Source organism: Arachis hypogaea, chromosome 8 (genome assembly GCF_003086295.3).
Source record: "Arachis hypogaea cultivar Tifrunner chromosome 8, arahy.Tifrunner.gnm2.J5K5, whole genome shotgun sequence".
Classification (NCBI taxonomy): domain Eukaryota; kingdom Viridiplantae; phylum Streptophyta; class Magnoliopsida; order Fabales; family Fabaceae; genus Arachis; species Arachis hypogaea.
This window is the reverse complement of record NC_092043.1, coordinates 26222217-26240293: the sequence shown is the minus strand read 5'-3', so window position 1 is coordinate 26240293 and position 18077 is coordinate 26222217.

The following is an 18077-nucleotide window of genomic DNA, read 5'->3' as shown; positions in this document are numbered from 1 at the left end:
TGCTATGCCCAATTTATCCATATAGTAATTTCCTTCCACAAAATCATGGATGACAGGACGTCTTTAGCTGTGGTTAGCTCCCAATTTCATCCAACAGCAAATCTGTCCATAATGGATAGGGCATGAATTAATTAAATTTGAGAGTGTTTTATAAATTCATAATAGAAAGAAGAGAGACAAGAGAAAGGTGCATACTTACATGTAGTGCTTCTTATAGGGACAAACTTTAAGATTACCCTTGGATTCAACCTTAGCAAAAAAATTACCATTGATTTGGAGCTTGACTCTGACATAAGGAACAATGTTAATACGATTACTAAAATCAGTGAATGACTCTTCCTCAATATCCATTATTTCACTTGAATCAAAAAAGACATAGATTAAACTTTTTTTGCTTGTGTGGTGACAATAAAAAATGTTAGACACTGTCTCAATTTCATTCAATGCATTCACATGCACAATTGCTACGAGTTTCTTCTTAAAAAAGTCATAGATGTACCAAATAGTGACAAAGTCAATAATAATAAGGTAATCACTGCAACCCAATCGAATGAGTTTCTTACAACAATAATCATGAACCCGTAGAAAATTGCACTCAATGGGGTTCCAAATGTCAGCGGTAGTTATTTTTTCATTCTAATAACAAGTTTTCATGTGGTTATAAAAATAACAATCGATTGAATTATAAAAAAATCACATTCTAGTCATCGTTCAATTGATTGGGTAATATGACCAATCGATTGATTTTTGCGAAAACCATACTGCCTTGCAATTTTCAATCGATTGTTTTGTGATAACCTGAAGTCCAATCGATTGATTTTCTAATAAACATAATTTCACAGCTCTGGACGAATGTCACGGATCAAAGATAAACTTTTAATCGATTAGGATTGTCAAAAAGTTTATTACGATTAATAGAAGATTTAATTCGTTATTGTTTTTGTTTTTTATTGTTAATAAACATAATAGATGAATAATAAAATAATAATTTATAAAATAAAAAATAATTTTAATAATTAAATAAAATATATGAGATTAATTTATAATTAAAATAAAAAATTAATTATTTAACAGTTATTAAAAAACTTAAAAAAATATATTTTATTATGAAACTATTTAATGAAATTCAGTACCATAAAAGTTGTTATTCTTTAAAAACAAAATGCTTTGTATTTAACTAGTTGTATTTTGTGGTGTTTCTTAACTAACAAGTCCTAACTCCTAAAAGTAATTTAACATTATTTGGTCAAGTTAGACATTATAAATCATTAAATAAACAACCATGAAAAATATGTGGCTTAATGCGAAGACAAAGTGCCAATCACACTTGGTTCTGTTTGACTTGGCAAGATCACATCACATGCTAGCGAGTAGGAAATACCAAGTTTGGTTCATTGGCCGAATAAATAAGAGTAAGGTTACATACACCCTTTCCCATATTCTCAAACCATCCATTTAACCTAACCCATCCAAAAAAAAAAAAATCACATACATCTAAATCTTAAATATAAAATTAATAGTTAAATTAGTCACTTAAAGATAAAATATTTTTTAAAATTATCCCTAAAAAAAAATTTAATCAAATTGGTCCTTTAAAGATTAAAAATTAATTATATTTATTCTTCGGTCATTCAATTAATTGGATGTTGACCAAATATATTTATAAAAATTTATTAATTTAGTCATTTTTTTCAATTACAAAAATTCTATTTCCAATATGACCTAATAACTAAATTGATAGATTTTTGTAAACATATTTAGTCAATGTCCAAGTGAACATGTTATATGTCATGTATGCTATCAATTAACATTTTACATTATCAATCGTTGGCGAAAATTATGAGTGGAGTAACTGAAAGATAAATATAATTAATTCTTAATCTTTGAAGGACCAATTTAATTGAAAAAATATTTTAGAGACAAATTTAAAGAATACTTTATTTGAGAAATAATATTGTTCATGTCCTGGCCTAATATTATGGTCCAAGCCCGAGTAAACCAAAAAGGTTCAATCCAAAGGCTGGCCTTTACCACCTACCCGACCCCTTCAAAGAGGTCGGGTTCGACATAAGCTCCTCCCTAAAGAGGTCGGATTCGAATTAAACTGGTAGATAACGCTTATTCAAATAAGTAACTGTCCCCTAAAATCTCTCACCTACTTCTAAAAAAAGATATCTCAACAACCTTAAGATAAAGAAATGATTATCCACCTTCAGAAGTGGAACAACTCTAACGGTGGTTATTGGATCATCATCTATAAATACACTGATACACTCAGGTAAAGCTAAGTTCCAATAGACTCTAAGCCTGCTTACCCCCTTTGCTAACTTAGTATCTTTGCAGGTACCATCCACCTTTCTCTAACTCACACAATTGGCTCTTATACGTGAAGTAAATCGGAGGCCACATTCTTTCAACGTTTGGTCTATCAATCTATTTATCTCAGGTTACCTACGTAACAAATATTTATATCATTTTTTGTTTGTATTTTTATACATCTTTATTCTATAATATAAAAATGCTAAAAATAAAAAGGATATTTAAAAAAAGTACATATAACGTTCGCATAATTCTCAAAGTAAAAAAGATATTGGTATTGGTATGTATAAACGAGCCTGTCAAAGTTTAGGGAAACTTTTTAAAATTAGCTTGTGTTAATCAAATTTTATTTATTTTTTTGCATATATTTTTTACTATTATGTTGTTATTGAAATACTCGTATATTTCTAACTTCTCATTCGAACCTTCACAAATTCTAACACAATTTTCATTTATTTTTTATTTTTCAACCTAATCTTCACAAATTTTAACACAAATACATCTCTATCACATATTAGGTATGAAACTTTTATCTATTTATATTATTTTTCCTTACATGAACATTAGTCAAAATTATAATAACAACATGTATATACATATGTAAATATAGATATATAATCATAATTCACAAGAGTAGTTTATTTGAGATATGTGTCTTATTTTTTGTGATTTATTTTGAATTTGGATCCTCTAAAGTTTGAATTTCACTTTAAAGAGTAAAGTGTGATCTTTTACTCTTGAATAATTTCTCTTTCATATTTATTTTTGACCCCACCTATAAAATTAATGGTGAGAGATCACACTTTACTTTCTAAAGTGAAATTCAAACTTTATAGGATTCAAATCCATAAAAGTGAGTTAATATATAAAATAATTTTTTATTTTAAAATTATTTTATTTTAAAATATTATATAAAATTTTAAAAAATTTAAAAAAAGAAATTATTATTCGTTATAAACATGTTTATTATAATTTTTTAAATTTTAAAAACTATTTTACCAAACACAATTATGATGCTTGTACTTATTAAAAGTCATTTTAATTTGATTTGATCAAATCTAAGTGCTGTAGCTTTTAAACCTTTCATGAGCTCCTTTCAAAAAATAAAAACTTTAGCAAACCAAGCCTTAAGTCGTATTTGTTGCCTTTTCCCATCGAAATGGTTATAAGGATACAGATAACTTTTGGTTGAGAAAACGAGAAAATCACAATATCTAAACTTTTTCAATTATGATTTATATTTATGAGTTTAGATATGCTTTTACATTTTAGTATTTTATTTTTTAATGAGTTAATATGGATAATTTTTTATTAAAAAATTCTTAAAAAATTCTAACATCTAGCTGACGGTGAATTCTAGTGAGAAGTTGAAATTGCTGTTAGTTTAAAAAACAGGTAGCGAAAAATCGCTGTAATGATCAGATGGATAAGATATCCGAGAACCAAATATATAGTAGCAACAAAAGGCAAAAGCATAACGATCGAAAAACCAAAGAAATGGTAGCAACAAAAGCATTAGAAAGATTGTTTGTGTAAATTTGTGCAAGTTTCAATAAGATCGGTGAAGTGATGCTGAGGAGTGTCATCCCGTCAGAATAGTGTATATATACTAAGAAAAAAAATAAAGAAAAAAAAAGTTTCAATAAGTTTGCTCGTTACTGAATATTAAATGGTGAATTCTATAGTGCTTTTTATTGTTGTGCCTAAATTGCCTAACTTGTTTTTATAAGTAAAAAATAAAATGTATAAAATAAAAATAAAATAGTTAAAGTTTATTAATTATTATTTCTTTACCTTTTTTAATAAATTAGACATCATAACTTAAGCATCATAGCATTCACCATATTAAATTTATTTTTCCAATTGAGTTTGCATTCTTATTAGTAAACAGCATTACCAACCAAAAAGTTATTCTAATCAATCAACCATAACATTAGAATCACGTCCAATGTTAATATACACATATAATTTGTGTCATTTATTTATTACATATAGGTATCTTAGGGCACAAATTATTTTTGTTATGGAAAGACTATTGGTATGATATTGGCAATTGGGGAGTTTTATTAAATTGTGGGTCAGATCAACACACTGGGGTGTGTTAGCAGCGAGACGTCAGAGTAAGCCAGAACGACATGGAAGTTCCCGGGCAACACAGGGAGGGCGTGATGCACAGAGATGGCCACCAGCGTTTATAGACGGCCACACACACGTGGCGGCTCCATACCAACAAGGGGGTCCCGTACATTTCCAAGGCACGGGTGGATGTATTGGCATCTGCTGGCATGCTGAACTCCGGAACCAGACAACGCAGGGTTGAAACTCTTCTAAATGAGTTCAATCCTTCTTCCAAATCGTTCATTTAGAAATACATAAGGGTTTGGGGAGGGAGGAAGAGAGGCATTTCCGAAGAAGGGAGTTAGTGAAAAAGAAGAAGAGAGTTACATATATTTATTAAAAATGGTTGGTAATTATATGGCACCAAAAAAACATATTAGCACGCCCACGGGTTGAAATTGTTCTATAAGCCAGATCTATTGCTCAATCAATAGAAATCCAATGTAAGTTCTTTTAAATGTTGCTTACAAAAACTTTTATCTTGATTTATGTAATATAGTGTGTCTTCAAGAAACAGAATAACTAATGGTTTCAAGCAGTGGCGGAGCTTAATTCAGATAAGGGGCCATGACCCCCAAACTTTTTATAAAAAATTTAGTAGTATTTTTTTAAAAGATAAAAAATAGTTCAATTCATTTAAATACTTTACTATGACTTAAAGTATCTAATAAGTTCAATAAACAACATTCTCTCTATTTTTAAGTTCAAATAAAAGTTAAATATTTTTTATTTATTTAATTTAATATTATTTTATATTTTACTATTTATTTTATTTAATTTTTTATATGATAAAAAATAATAGAATATTCAATAAATATTAATATTATTGTATTTGTATAAATTGATAAAAAAAATTCAATAAATATTATAAATTTTAATATTTATCCTTCTAACTTTTTCTTTACATATTTTACAGGATATATATTTAAATTTTTATATAAAATAATAATGAAAAATCAAAGAATTGATACATTTATTAAGAGGAAGACTAATATTTAAGAAGGAGAACATATAAATTTTACAATATCAATACCTGTAGATAGTTCTACTTTAATGAATCACGAAAAAAGTGAGATATAACCTTCAAAAGTTCAAAAAGTTACATCTCATGACTTTAACCTTAACTTTTTGGAACGAGATCTTGAAAGAAGGCTTTAAATTTGGCAATATCACCCAAACCAAAGAGATGAGATTAGACGAACTTATCTTAAATGGGATCTATATCAAAAACATTTTGACAATTATTTTCTATCTGCCCCCAAAATTTTGTTTCAAATTCCGCCACTGGTTTCAAGGTGGATGAAGTTTCCTCTCTATGTAAACAACTCAGATTAATCATCCATAAGCTTATGGCCTGTTCTTATATTTACTATTACATTTCAACCTCCCTATTTCTCAGTTGTATGAACATTCAATTACAGCTTACTTTAAATATTCAACATTCATCCCGAATCAAGAGAACATTATATAACAACCAATAAACATATACTTTACCCGAATAAATTAAAAAAAAAAAAAAGAAAAAACCCACAAAGCACAAACCTACCCTCATGATGAGCTCTGGCCTAAGCTGAGCGATATTGACCTTAATTCACTGTACATTTTGGAACACTCAAGGGAAAAATCTTTCATAGCCCTAACGAGCTCTGGCATACGATTCTTGAGACCTGCCAAGGTCTTTTGCCTCACTTGTGGCATTGAGTTGCATAGGCTTCTTCCTCTTCTTCCAGCCACTTCTTAATTTGTTACTGCTTCTCTGCAACAAGTTCGTCCGGTCCGGGCCATGACTACCTTCTGTATTTTCTTTTGCATATACTTGTTATGCCAATCTTCGAATTGCTGCGTTTTCCGGGCAAGCTCCTTTCTTGTATCCTCACATTCTCGTCATGTTGCATGTTATAAATAGTATCCATCACAGTCTTGGCAAGCTCATCGGGAAGTCTCTCTAGTCGCTCCTGCCATGCATGGGTGGACTCCTAACTCTTGGGGGAGAAGAAACCTTTTCCTTCAAACTGCTCTCGATAGGGATAAGATTTAATTTTAACCAATTGTTTAAGGCCTTTATGTATTTCTTTTGATTGTCAACTAGCATCTCAAAATGTGAACCAACAATTGGCCTGTTCGGTCATGATGGTGTTCACTTGTGTCCTTAGGAGACTGGGAAATGTCCAAGGATTTCAAGCGACATCAATACAGCAGCATGGGTATCTTGCTCATCTGAGTCAGAATCATCCTTCCCATCTTCCACATTAGGCATTCCTTTAAAGGATCTATTCCATGTAATAACTCGCATGGTGATTAATGTGCCCTGCACAAGAAAAACGAAAATATGATTCAATAACCCAAAAAGAATCTAGGATGCAGTTTCACTGCTAAATAAGCAATAATCAAATATTGGACTTCATAACAACGTATCCTATTGGAATCAATTGAGCTTAAAGGTAGTATTCGCTGCACCACCACTACTTCCACCCCTTTTGCTTCTTCTTCTTCTCCTCATATGAAGATAATCAAGAACAATGATAATATATTCTATGAACACAACAGTTTTATATATAAGATTGGTACAAAGTACAATGCAATGATCAACATAACAGAAAACTAACTGGTAACTAACAATTGTAACTAGCTAACTGATAAATAATGTATTTGTTGTGTGATAATACCTTCTCTTCCTCGTCCTCCTCCATGATGGCCTTGGGCTTGGGCTTGGGCTCGGGCTTGGGGATCTTCATCTCCGGCATGCTGACAGCGCGCTGCAGGGGAGGGGGCGGCGGTGGGAGGTTCTCAAAGGGCTGCGGAAGGAGGAGGTTGATTATATTTATTATTATATTTATAATATACTCAATTTGTTATAATTTTTATATTTTTCAATAATTATTATTATTTAATAGATGTTTTATATTTAAAATGTAATTTATTTGTTTATTTTAATTAATTTATAATTTTATTTTTATTATTATATTATTATTAATTTTTTAATATATTATTAAAATTTATTATATTATTATTGATTATTTAAAATTTAATGTTAAAATTTGTTATATCTATTTATTTTTTTTAATTTACAAAATCGTAAATTCAATTTGGAGAGGAGTAGTCTTTTTGTTTTGTTGAAGTATATACAAGAAAGTAGTGCTGACTAGGGATGTCAATGGGGTGGGGCGGGGGCGGGGGATGCTTCCCTACTCCCCGTCCCCGCCCCCAGAATTAATCCCCGTCATGGGGGATAATTGTCCCCATCCCCGTTCCCTGCATTCTCCGCGTTCCCCGCGGGGCCCCATTCCCCATCTCCTTATGTTTAACATTCATATGGAAATTATAGTAAAAAATATCAAAAAAACAAAAAAACAAACTAAAAATATTATTACAAACACACAAACATATCTTATCTAAGATTATAAGTCCAGAAATACAACATAGCAAATTATAGTCCATAAAATAAAATCTTAAAATGCAACTTCCATTATAAAGAAAGCAATAACACAAAGTCTTTAACATCAAATATTCTTTCATTGTCGGCATAAAACTTCCAACAAATATCTCCATGTTCTCTGTTAAAACAATAGAGACAAATATGTTAACATACAGTGACGAGAATGGAAGCAAACACGCAGACGCAGAAGTGGAGAGGAGAAGGACGTCGTGCCTGAGGAGAGAGAACGACGCGGTGAAGCTGCTAGGGTGACGGCGCAAGAGTGGCCGGTGGTTAGCTGTGAGGGTTTTGAAGTTTGAACAAAGTGGAGAGTGAGTGAGTGACTGGAGTCTGGAGAGTTGGGGTTTGGATGGGAATAGAGAGTTAGAGAGGACGCAGCAACAAAGGTGAGAAGGGAATATAGGGTTAAGGTTTTTTAATGGGTGAAATTACTAAAATACCCCCTATGTTAGAAATAAAGTAAGAGTATTTAAGTAAGTTTAACAATTCGGGAAATTATCGGGGATGGGGCGGGGATCCCCGCTCGGGTCCCCGCGCCTGTCTCGGGGGAATTTTGCTCCCCATCCCCATTCCCACGGAGAAAATTCCCCACCATCGAAGCCCTATTTGGGACGGTCCCCGCGGGATCCCCGCCTGCTGAGAATTTTTGACACCCCTAGTGCTGACTGAATACTTGGGATTAGGGGATATGAATTTCTGATTACTAGTTAATTAATTAATTAATAATTAATCAGAATTTATATAATCAATCTACTTAATATATTAAATTTAATTTTTTTTTTCTGTTAATAAAAATATGGTGTCAATTTTTATGGTTGCATCAACTAAATATTGTTTCCTTAATTATAGACTCCATTAGCCAAGATCATAGCACAAAATAGTAAATAGTATTAGTGAGTCAGAAACAAAAATCAGCGTACGGTAAAGCTGACCCATCAACATCTTTCCTACTGCAAAATAATTTGAGAAATAATATTTATATTATTTTTATTTGTATTTTTTATACATCTTTATTCTATAATATAAAAATGCTAAAAGTAAAAAATATACTAAAAAACAACACATATAACGTTCGCATAATTTCAGAGTCAAAAAGATATTAGTATTGGCATGCATAAAGTATACTCATTATACATTTCAAAAAAAACAAAAAAAAAACACCCTACTCTCTAGTTTAACATAACACACGTCTGTTTGAATGCTAAAACAACCATAAGATTAAGTTTAGATGTTTTTCACTCATTTTTGTTGTTATAAAATATTTTTAATATTATATTCATTTCAAGCTTTTGATATATATATATATATATATATATATATATATATATATATATATATATATATATCATTATTAAAATTAAATTTGATTGGTCTAATAGTTAATTTATTAATCTGTTTAAATAAGTATTAAAAATTTAAATTTCACTTTATTCATGTAACAACTCATTAACTAACAACAAATAATATTTTATTGTCGACAAGAATAAAAATAAAGCGAAATAATAATCTAAGGAACCAAGATGGTTCCAGCAAAAAACCAGCCAAATATCTCTTGATGAATACAAAAATTTTATGTATATAGTGTTTATGCTAGATATTAGGATATATTTTTTTTTTGTAAATTAGATGGCTTTAAATCTACTTTTTTTTATTTATCATGTTTTAAGCATTTGACAAAAACTAATTGAATCAGTTTCTGTAATTTACGTTTGAATGTGGTAAAACATTTAATAACTAATATTTTAAATCATAAATAAATAAAATTAATTACTATTTATAATTAATTAAGTTGTTTCATTTTTTGCTGATTTAGAGTTAATTTCATATACTTTTCCTTTCATTATTATTTTGTCTATTTTCTTTGTGAGGGAGACTTTCTGTATGAATAACCATATGTAATAACTTGATTATCTATATCTATATTATTTATAAAATAAATTTAACTAAATAGCATTGGTCACGAATAATATGTTAAAGGTGTTAGCAACTCTTCACTATTAGATAACATACCTAGACATCATATCATTTTGTTCCAAATCCCAATCATTTAAATTTCATATTCTCAAATCACATACCCACAAAAAAAAAAAAAAGGTACGCACCCACAGAAACACAATGAGGATCATGAAATTAAATATATTCTTCTATTATAAATATATATACCTAAGTACGAAAGAGACATTTGAACACCTTCCATTATACAAAGTAACCAAACTTGCACCATGGTTATTTGAAGTGGACATATGTACATGCTTTAAAAATATTGGAAAAATTAAAAAATATTGGAAAAATTAAACGTCAATTTACAACAAGTTAATTACACCAAGCCTTTGTTCAGATTCTTGCATGGAACGAATTTATCCCTGTTGCATCTTCTACTTCAAGATTTAAGGTAAATCGAAATTAAGTCAAACTATTTCATTACTAAAATAAAATGAAATTCGAATTTTTCAATCTTTTCATACACGACCCCATGTTTCTGCCGTAGAATGTGCTAGTAATTCATCATGATATATAATATATAACTTGCACATTATGTGCTACTATGGTAATTGTTTAATTATTGGAGTCAATATATATACTTGACCTTTTACAATTCTGTTACATTATTTATATCTTTTATAGTAAATAAATATTAATATTTTATTGAAAACTATTAGGTATTTTCTTGTTTTATTAATTAAAAAATAATTTAAATAAATAATTAATTAATAGCAGCTATATTCTTTACAAATATAAACATTTTTTGTATATTATTATTATTATTATTATTATTATTATTATTATTGATGGTTATTAGTGGCTAAGTAAAGGGGGTTGAATCTTAACCCTTTTTTTGTTTAGTAACACTTGCTGACCTTTGAAATAACTTTTGGAAACTTTTTGCTTTTTATCTCGTACCTAGCCACGAGACTTTTTCTTTTTATCTCGTAACCAGGCAAGAGATATTTTCCAGTTTTATCTCCTATGTAGCAGAAACAGAAATGAAGTAGAAGAGAGAGAGAATCACACCACGAAGTATCCTGGTTCAGCTGCCAAGTGCAATGCAGCCTACATCCAGTTTTCATCACAACAATGATCGAATTTCACTATAATCATCATGATTACAAACACCAATTTTCCTTAGGAACTACCCTTCTTATCCGGGACAAGTTCAGAATCTAACCCCAATCTTGAACTTGACTTGGTAACCCACCAAGTTTTCAACTGCTAAGTGCTAACCCAACTTGTAAGGGGATTCTCACAGAATCATGAAACACAATACAGATGTACAAAGGACCTCTAAAGACATCTATGGCTTTTTCTTTTAATTTTGTATACTCTGCCTTTTTTCGCTCTATGGCTTTTTCATACAAACCTCATTCTTTGCCTTTTTTTTCCATGAGACTCAAGACAGACAAAACTAAACAGAAAAATACAAAATGAAGAACATTGAAAGAGAAGAACTTCTGTTAGCTTAGGTAGCTATAAGAACACTGTGCTTTCACTCTTTTCCTTGCTTCAATCCATGGTTGTTCTCCCTTATTTATAGAAGGGGAAGCCTCCAAGGTTGAAACTCTTGAATCGAGCTAATCTTCTTCTTCTTCAAGCAAAAAACTGGTTCGGCCAGAGAGAGAGGAGAGAAAACCAAATGTAAAACCCAACATGCAATTACCTCTGTGTCATCCCTTCACACCAATCTTCATCAATCCAAGCATTCCATCTTGACTTGCTCCTCAAGAAGGATTCCTAGCCCTTGATGAGTCCTTGATGCTTGACAGCTTCTCCTGCCCTTATCTTCTGCCTCATCCTCGACGTAGCTACAGTAGCTACCTCATGTGGTGGTTGATCAAAAGTAGAGATGAGCCATGCTTCCAAGGGATCTTCTTCTTTTGACCGAGTTGATCTTCTCCATTTTCGGGTATGGAGAGTTTGAGACTTCCTCACCACTTCTTACCATAAGTGAAAAAGATTTCAGCCACACCCTACTGTGGATCTTCTTTTTCTTGATGCCATCATCACTATGGCTTTTTCCTTGCTTGTAGCTCCACTACTACAGTAGCTCATCACTGATAACTTGTTTGTTTTTCTTCTCTATGACATGACCGAGAGTGATGAGAGAAGAGAGAGAAAAAAATTTTCAATGGAACTAAGAAAGAGAATTAAAAAATGAATTAAGTTTCCCACTTTCCTTTGCTTAGTATCGTATATCATCCATGATGACAATCAAATCAATTGCTATTTCTCTCTCATGGTTTCAACGCAATTAATGTAAGTTGAATATATTTGAAATTCACCAAATGAGAGAAAGTGAGTGACCGAACTAAACATGCAAAGCTTTCCCCCTTTTTAATTTTGGACCAAACTAGTTGGTCTCTCATCTAAATTGATTTGGGCTAATAACGATTGAATCTGGCCCAACTAGTGTGATAGTAATTTAGCCACAATTTTAAAATATTTTTGTATCCAAGGTTGAATTTCTTCAATCATATTGGGCTTGCCATTTTTCTTTTCGGCCCAACACAAAATCTGCACAATAAAATTATTAATTAACAAATGTAAATTAAAGATCAAATTAATAATTTTGTAATTAATTATTTTAATAATGTTTGATCATCATCAATTTAATTTGGAATTTTTCAAACTCATCAATCTCCCCCTTGATAACAAACATTTTTAAAAATTGAAATGGAAAGAGTAAGGATTAAAAGTACTCCCTTTGAAGATTAAGATTCCTCCCCCTTTCCAATTGTTACATAGCTCCCCCTTAATATATGTCATTTTACCAAGGGAAGCTTTACCTGTAACTTTCTTATCAAGCTTAAAGTCATCATGTATTCAACATATGGTATTTTGAAATGTTGAATGACTTGATTTATGAGCAGAAGTAAAATGATAAACAAAACTAATTTGTTATTATATAAATGATTTTCTACTCAAAAACAGATATAAGCTCCTGAGTACGGAGTACATTTCAAACAAAAAATCAATTTGATAATTCCACACAAAAAAATTGCTGCCTAATCATTTGATTAAATAAACAACATTTTCCAGCGATCATATCAAAGTAAAGAATATAAGTTTATAGCAAGGAAAACATTTTCAATCAAACATAATCATATCAGAGCACACAAAAAATTATCCAACATTTGTTCAACATATTAGAACACAAGAGAATTATCAAAACATAATTAAGTTCCAAAAATAGCAAATATTTTAACAGATCATAATCATTGGAACATAGAGTTTATGCACAGGGGTGATCATGAATCAAAAAAGATCTCAGTCCCTGTTTATTTCAATTTTTCAATTTTTTCACATTTTTCTTCCCCTTTTCTCATCAATGGGGAACCTGCAAAAAACAGATGACAATGGTATGCAAACAAATATAACCAGAATATCCAAGAGTTTAAGACAATAACAATGGTCCAGAGTATCCAACAGCATACAAAATACCAAAATAACAAAATAGAACCAGAGTTCAACAAGTGACAAATAGATCAATCATCCGAAAGATTATATTCAGAGCTAGACTCAGCATCCTCATCTGTAGCCCCCATGTCTTTTCAAGATTCTGAAGCATCAGAGACATTCTTTCTTTGCATTTGGTCCAGGCTTTTTTATTCTCATACGCCTGTTTTCGAGCAGCCTTGTAGAATTGCACCATTAATTTTGACATATTTGAGAGTTCAGTGAGGACCTCTTTGATGAATTCTCCAATCTTTGCTAGCTCGGTAGAGCGGCTTTCGAGATCACTATCAGAATATGCAGTTGGCACAGAACATTTTTTTTGTTGCCTTTCATAGAACCCGAAACTCCTCCTCCCTTTATTGTGGAAACTTTATTTTCTACATTCTCATTTGTTAGATCAACATTAAAATATTCAAAGATGCATGTAAGAAATATTCCATAAGAAAGATTAGCCTTTTTGTTACTTCTAACACACTCCCACATATGTCTCACTATGAGATATGCAAAAGAGATAGGAGATGAAGTAATAATAGCAAAAAGCACTAAGGTATCAGAAAAAGTTACTCTGTGGTATGAACCACTATGAGGCATCAGAATGTGAGTGATGATTCTGTGAAGAAGTGCTCTTTCAGGGCCAAGAGCCTTGTGGGTTGGAACCGTGCCATCCAGACCGGAGAAGTTCTCGCAGGTTTGGTTCAGAGCTATCTGATATGTGACTCCAACTTGTGAATCCCATTTTTCTGTCATATAAGCGGCTGCTCCTTCATCAACATATCCCAAGACAGCACTGATTGTTTCTCTGTTCAGAGACATGTGAACTTGCTTGACATAGGAATGGATTGCACCATCAATAAACCTCATGTTCGCATAGAACTCGCGAACCAAGGTAGGATACACAGGTTTCTGAATACTGAACAAAGGAGTCCACTTCATATTGTCAAAGAGAGTGACAAAGTTAACGCCTTTTACAGCAAGGGATTCTAAGTTCACTATGTGGGATGCACATAAGTGACGCTTCTTCAGGACTTCATTATGAAACTCATATGAGGCACATGAATTGAATCTTCCTGGATCAAAGTGTGAGTGACCTTTGTTGTACTTATTCTTGAAATCAAGTGATTCCAGATTTGGTGGTTCCCTGGTATTACGAAGCACGTAACCTTTGGTCCGCTGAGAGCTACGCCCAAAAGCATGTGGAGTTGCTTTTTTTGGAGGTGAATGAGGTAAAGAAGAATGGGACTCCTCTTTTTCTTTTTCTACAACCGGTTCTTTGTCCTTTCCAATCTTCCTTCGAGATGAAGTTTTCTGGGCAATAACCTTTCTCCTCATGGTTTCAATTTGCTTGGAAGAGGGTGAAGGAGATGAGGAAGATGTAGAGTGTATGTGAGTGTGAGTATGAGTTTGAGGTGTAGAAGTAAATGGAGGATTTTTGGAGAGAGGGGTTCGACTACTTCTCTTTGGTGCAGCCTTCTTTTTCATGTTATGAAAATGGAGGAGGGAGAGGGAAGATGAAGAGAGGCCGAAGAGATTGGAGAGAGGTGGGAGGTTATGAGGACATTTAATGCTGAGTGCAGAGAGAAAGTTAAATGAGTAATGGACCATTAAGTGGCGCGGTTATCCAAGGAAAAACTTTTTAAAATTAAAACTTGAGAGGTTAGCTCCTATAATCAAGGGATGAGGGAAGGAAAAAGATTTTGATGTGACAACAACTCCTTCCTACAAGATTTGATATGACAACTTTCCAAAAAGTATGATTAGAAAATTGAGGAACTCAAAACAGATCAGAGTAAGGTCAAAGAGATTTGGTGGAGCCCAAGATAATTAACATCAGTTCAGTCTCCCCATGTATCATGGCCCGTTCATCACAAACTGAAATTTGTCTCTTGCTTTCGTACGAGACAAAACCAAACAGAATAAAAAAATTTCACAAATTATCAACAAAATTTAATTCTAACATTCCCAGACTGTTTCTTAGAGAGCAGAATCTGTCTTCACACAAGGGTTTAGTAAAAATGTCAACAAGTTGTTCTTCGAATTTTACAAATTGAATATCAATAATACCCTTTTGCACATGTTCTCTAATAAAATGATATTTAATTTTAATGTGCTTGGTCCTTGACTGCAGAACAGGGTTTTTAGAAATGTTTATAGCACTCATATTGTCAAAAAACAAGGGTATACTATTGATTTTTAATTTGTAATCCTCCAACTGAGTTTTCAACCAAATTAATTGTGAACAACATGCAGATGCAGAAATATATTCAGCTTCGGCTGTGGATAGAACCACTGTGACTTATTTTTTTCTTGACCACATGTTAAGTGAGTTTCCAAGGAAGCAACACATGCCGGATGTGCTCCTTCTATCCACCCGATCTCCCGCATAATTTGCATCACAAAACTCCACTGCACAAAAATCATCAGATTTGTGATACCATAAGCCATACTCACATGTTCCCTTAATATATCTAATGATGCGTTTAACGGCCAAAAGATGGGATTCCTTTGGGTGAGATTGAAATCTCAAACATACACCCACACTTTGAACAATATCCAGTCTAGAGGAGGTAAGATACATGAGTGAACCTATCATTCCTCTATACCATGTTTCATCTTTGCCATCATCATCATTTTTAAGCTTAGTGTTTGGATGCATTGGTGTTCCCATAGGTTTGGAATTTTCTAGGCCAAATATCTTGATTAATTCTTTAGCATACTTTTCTTGGTGAATAAAAATGCCACTAGGAGTTTGTTTAATTTGGAGACCAAGAAAGAAAGTTAGTTCTCCCATTAAACTCATTTCAACCTCACTAGTCATGAGTTTTCCAAACTCTTCACACAAGGATTCATTGGCCGATCCAAATACTATATCATCCACATAAACTTGAACAAGAAGAATATCATCATTAAATACTTTAATAAAAAAAAGTAGTATCGGTGGTTTCCCTTTGAAAGTGATTTTTCAACAAGAAGGCACTAAGCCGTTCATACCAAGCTCTTGGAGCTTGCCTAAGGCCATAAAGGGCCTTTGAAAGTTTGAAAACATGATTTGGAAATTCTTTAACTTCAAAACCGGGGGATTGTGCCACAAACAATTTTCTATCTATAAAGCCATTAAGTAAAGCATATTTGACATCCATTTGGAATATTTTAAAATCTTTATGGGCAGCATAGGCAAGAAGCAACTTAATTGCTTCCATTCTTGCTACCGGAGCAAAAGACTCATCAAAATCAATACCGTCTTCTTGGTCGTAACCTTGGGCCACTAATCTAGTCTTGTTACGAACAACCTTACCATTCTCTCCCAATTTATTTTTGAAAACCCACTTAGTACCCGTTACCTTCTTACCATTTGGATGAGGTACTAGTGTCCAAACATCATTCTTGTCAAATTGAGCAAGCTCTTCTTGCATGGCTTTGACCCAAGAAGGATCTTCAAGAGCTTGCTTTACATTATTAGGCTCCATTTGTGACAAGAAAGCAAGATTGCTTTGTTTGGTTTGCTTTTTGGTTGAGGATCTTATTGTTACACCTTGTGAGGGATCACCAATGATAAAGTCATGAGGATAACCCCTCATGGACTTCCATTCTCTTGGTTTCTGGAGTGATGTTGAGCTTTGATGAGTTTCAGCGGATTGTTTTGTTTCAGATTCTCTTGCTGGCTCAGAAGACAAAACAGAAATCTCTCCTCCATCCTAATGAGACAAAATTGGACGGACAGATTCTTCAATTGGGACAGATTTGAAATTTTCTTCACTGACTTCCTTGTTGACAACATCTTTACAATCTGTATCATCTTCTACCACAACACTGGGAACTGAATTAGAATCACAAAAAGATACGTGTATGGATTCCTCTATGGTTCTATATTCTTTGAGATAAATTCTATAAGCCTTGCTAGTAGTGGAGTATCTAATAAACATCCCCTCATAGGATTTTAGATCAAATTTACCAAGATTTTCTTTATTATTAAGTACAAAGCATTTGCATCAAAAAACATGGAAATACTTAAGATTATGAGAGGTCCCTTTCCATAGCTCATAAGGAGTTTTCTTTAACCATTTTCTAATGATAGTCCTATTCAAAATATAACAAGCTGTATTTACAGCTTCAGTCCATAGAAATTTTGGAACCTCATTTTCACATAGCATAGCCCTAGTCATCTCTTGAAAGCTTCTATTCCTTCTTTCAACCATCCTATTTTGTTGAGGGGTTTTAGGGCATGAAAAGTTATGAGCAATTCCAAAATCATCACAGAATTTTTCAAAATCTTGGTTTTTAAATTCCTTTCCGTGATCACTTCTTAAATGGGCAATTTTTAAATCTTTTTTTATTTTGAATTCTTTTTGCAAAGGGTTGAGAATGCATGGAAAGCATCATTCTTATGAGCAAGAAAAAGTACCCAACTGAATCTAGAGTAATCATCCACCACCACAAACCATAGTGTTTACCTCCTAAACTTTGAGTTCTTGTTGGACCAAAAAGATCAATATGTAACATTTCCAATGGCCTCTTGGTTGAAATTCCATCTTTTGGTCTAAAAGAGGATTTTACTTGTTTGCCTAATTGACAAGCGTCACAAGTAATATCCTTATCAAATTTAATATATGGAATTCCTCTAACCAAGTTTTTCTTAACTAGCTTAGAAATTTGGTACATGCTAGCATGACCCAATTTTTTATGCCAAAGCCATTTTTCAAATTCAAGAGAGGTAAAACATGTTACTTTTTTATCTTTCAAATCCTCAAGAGTCAAT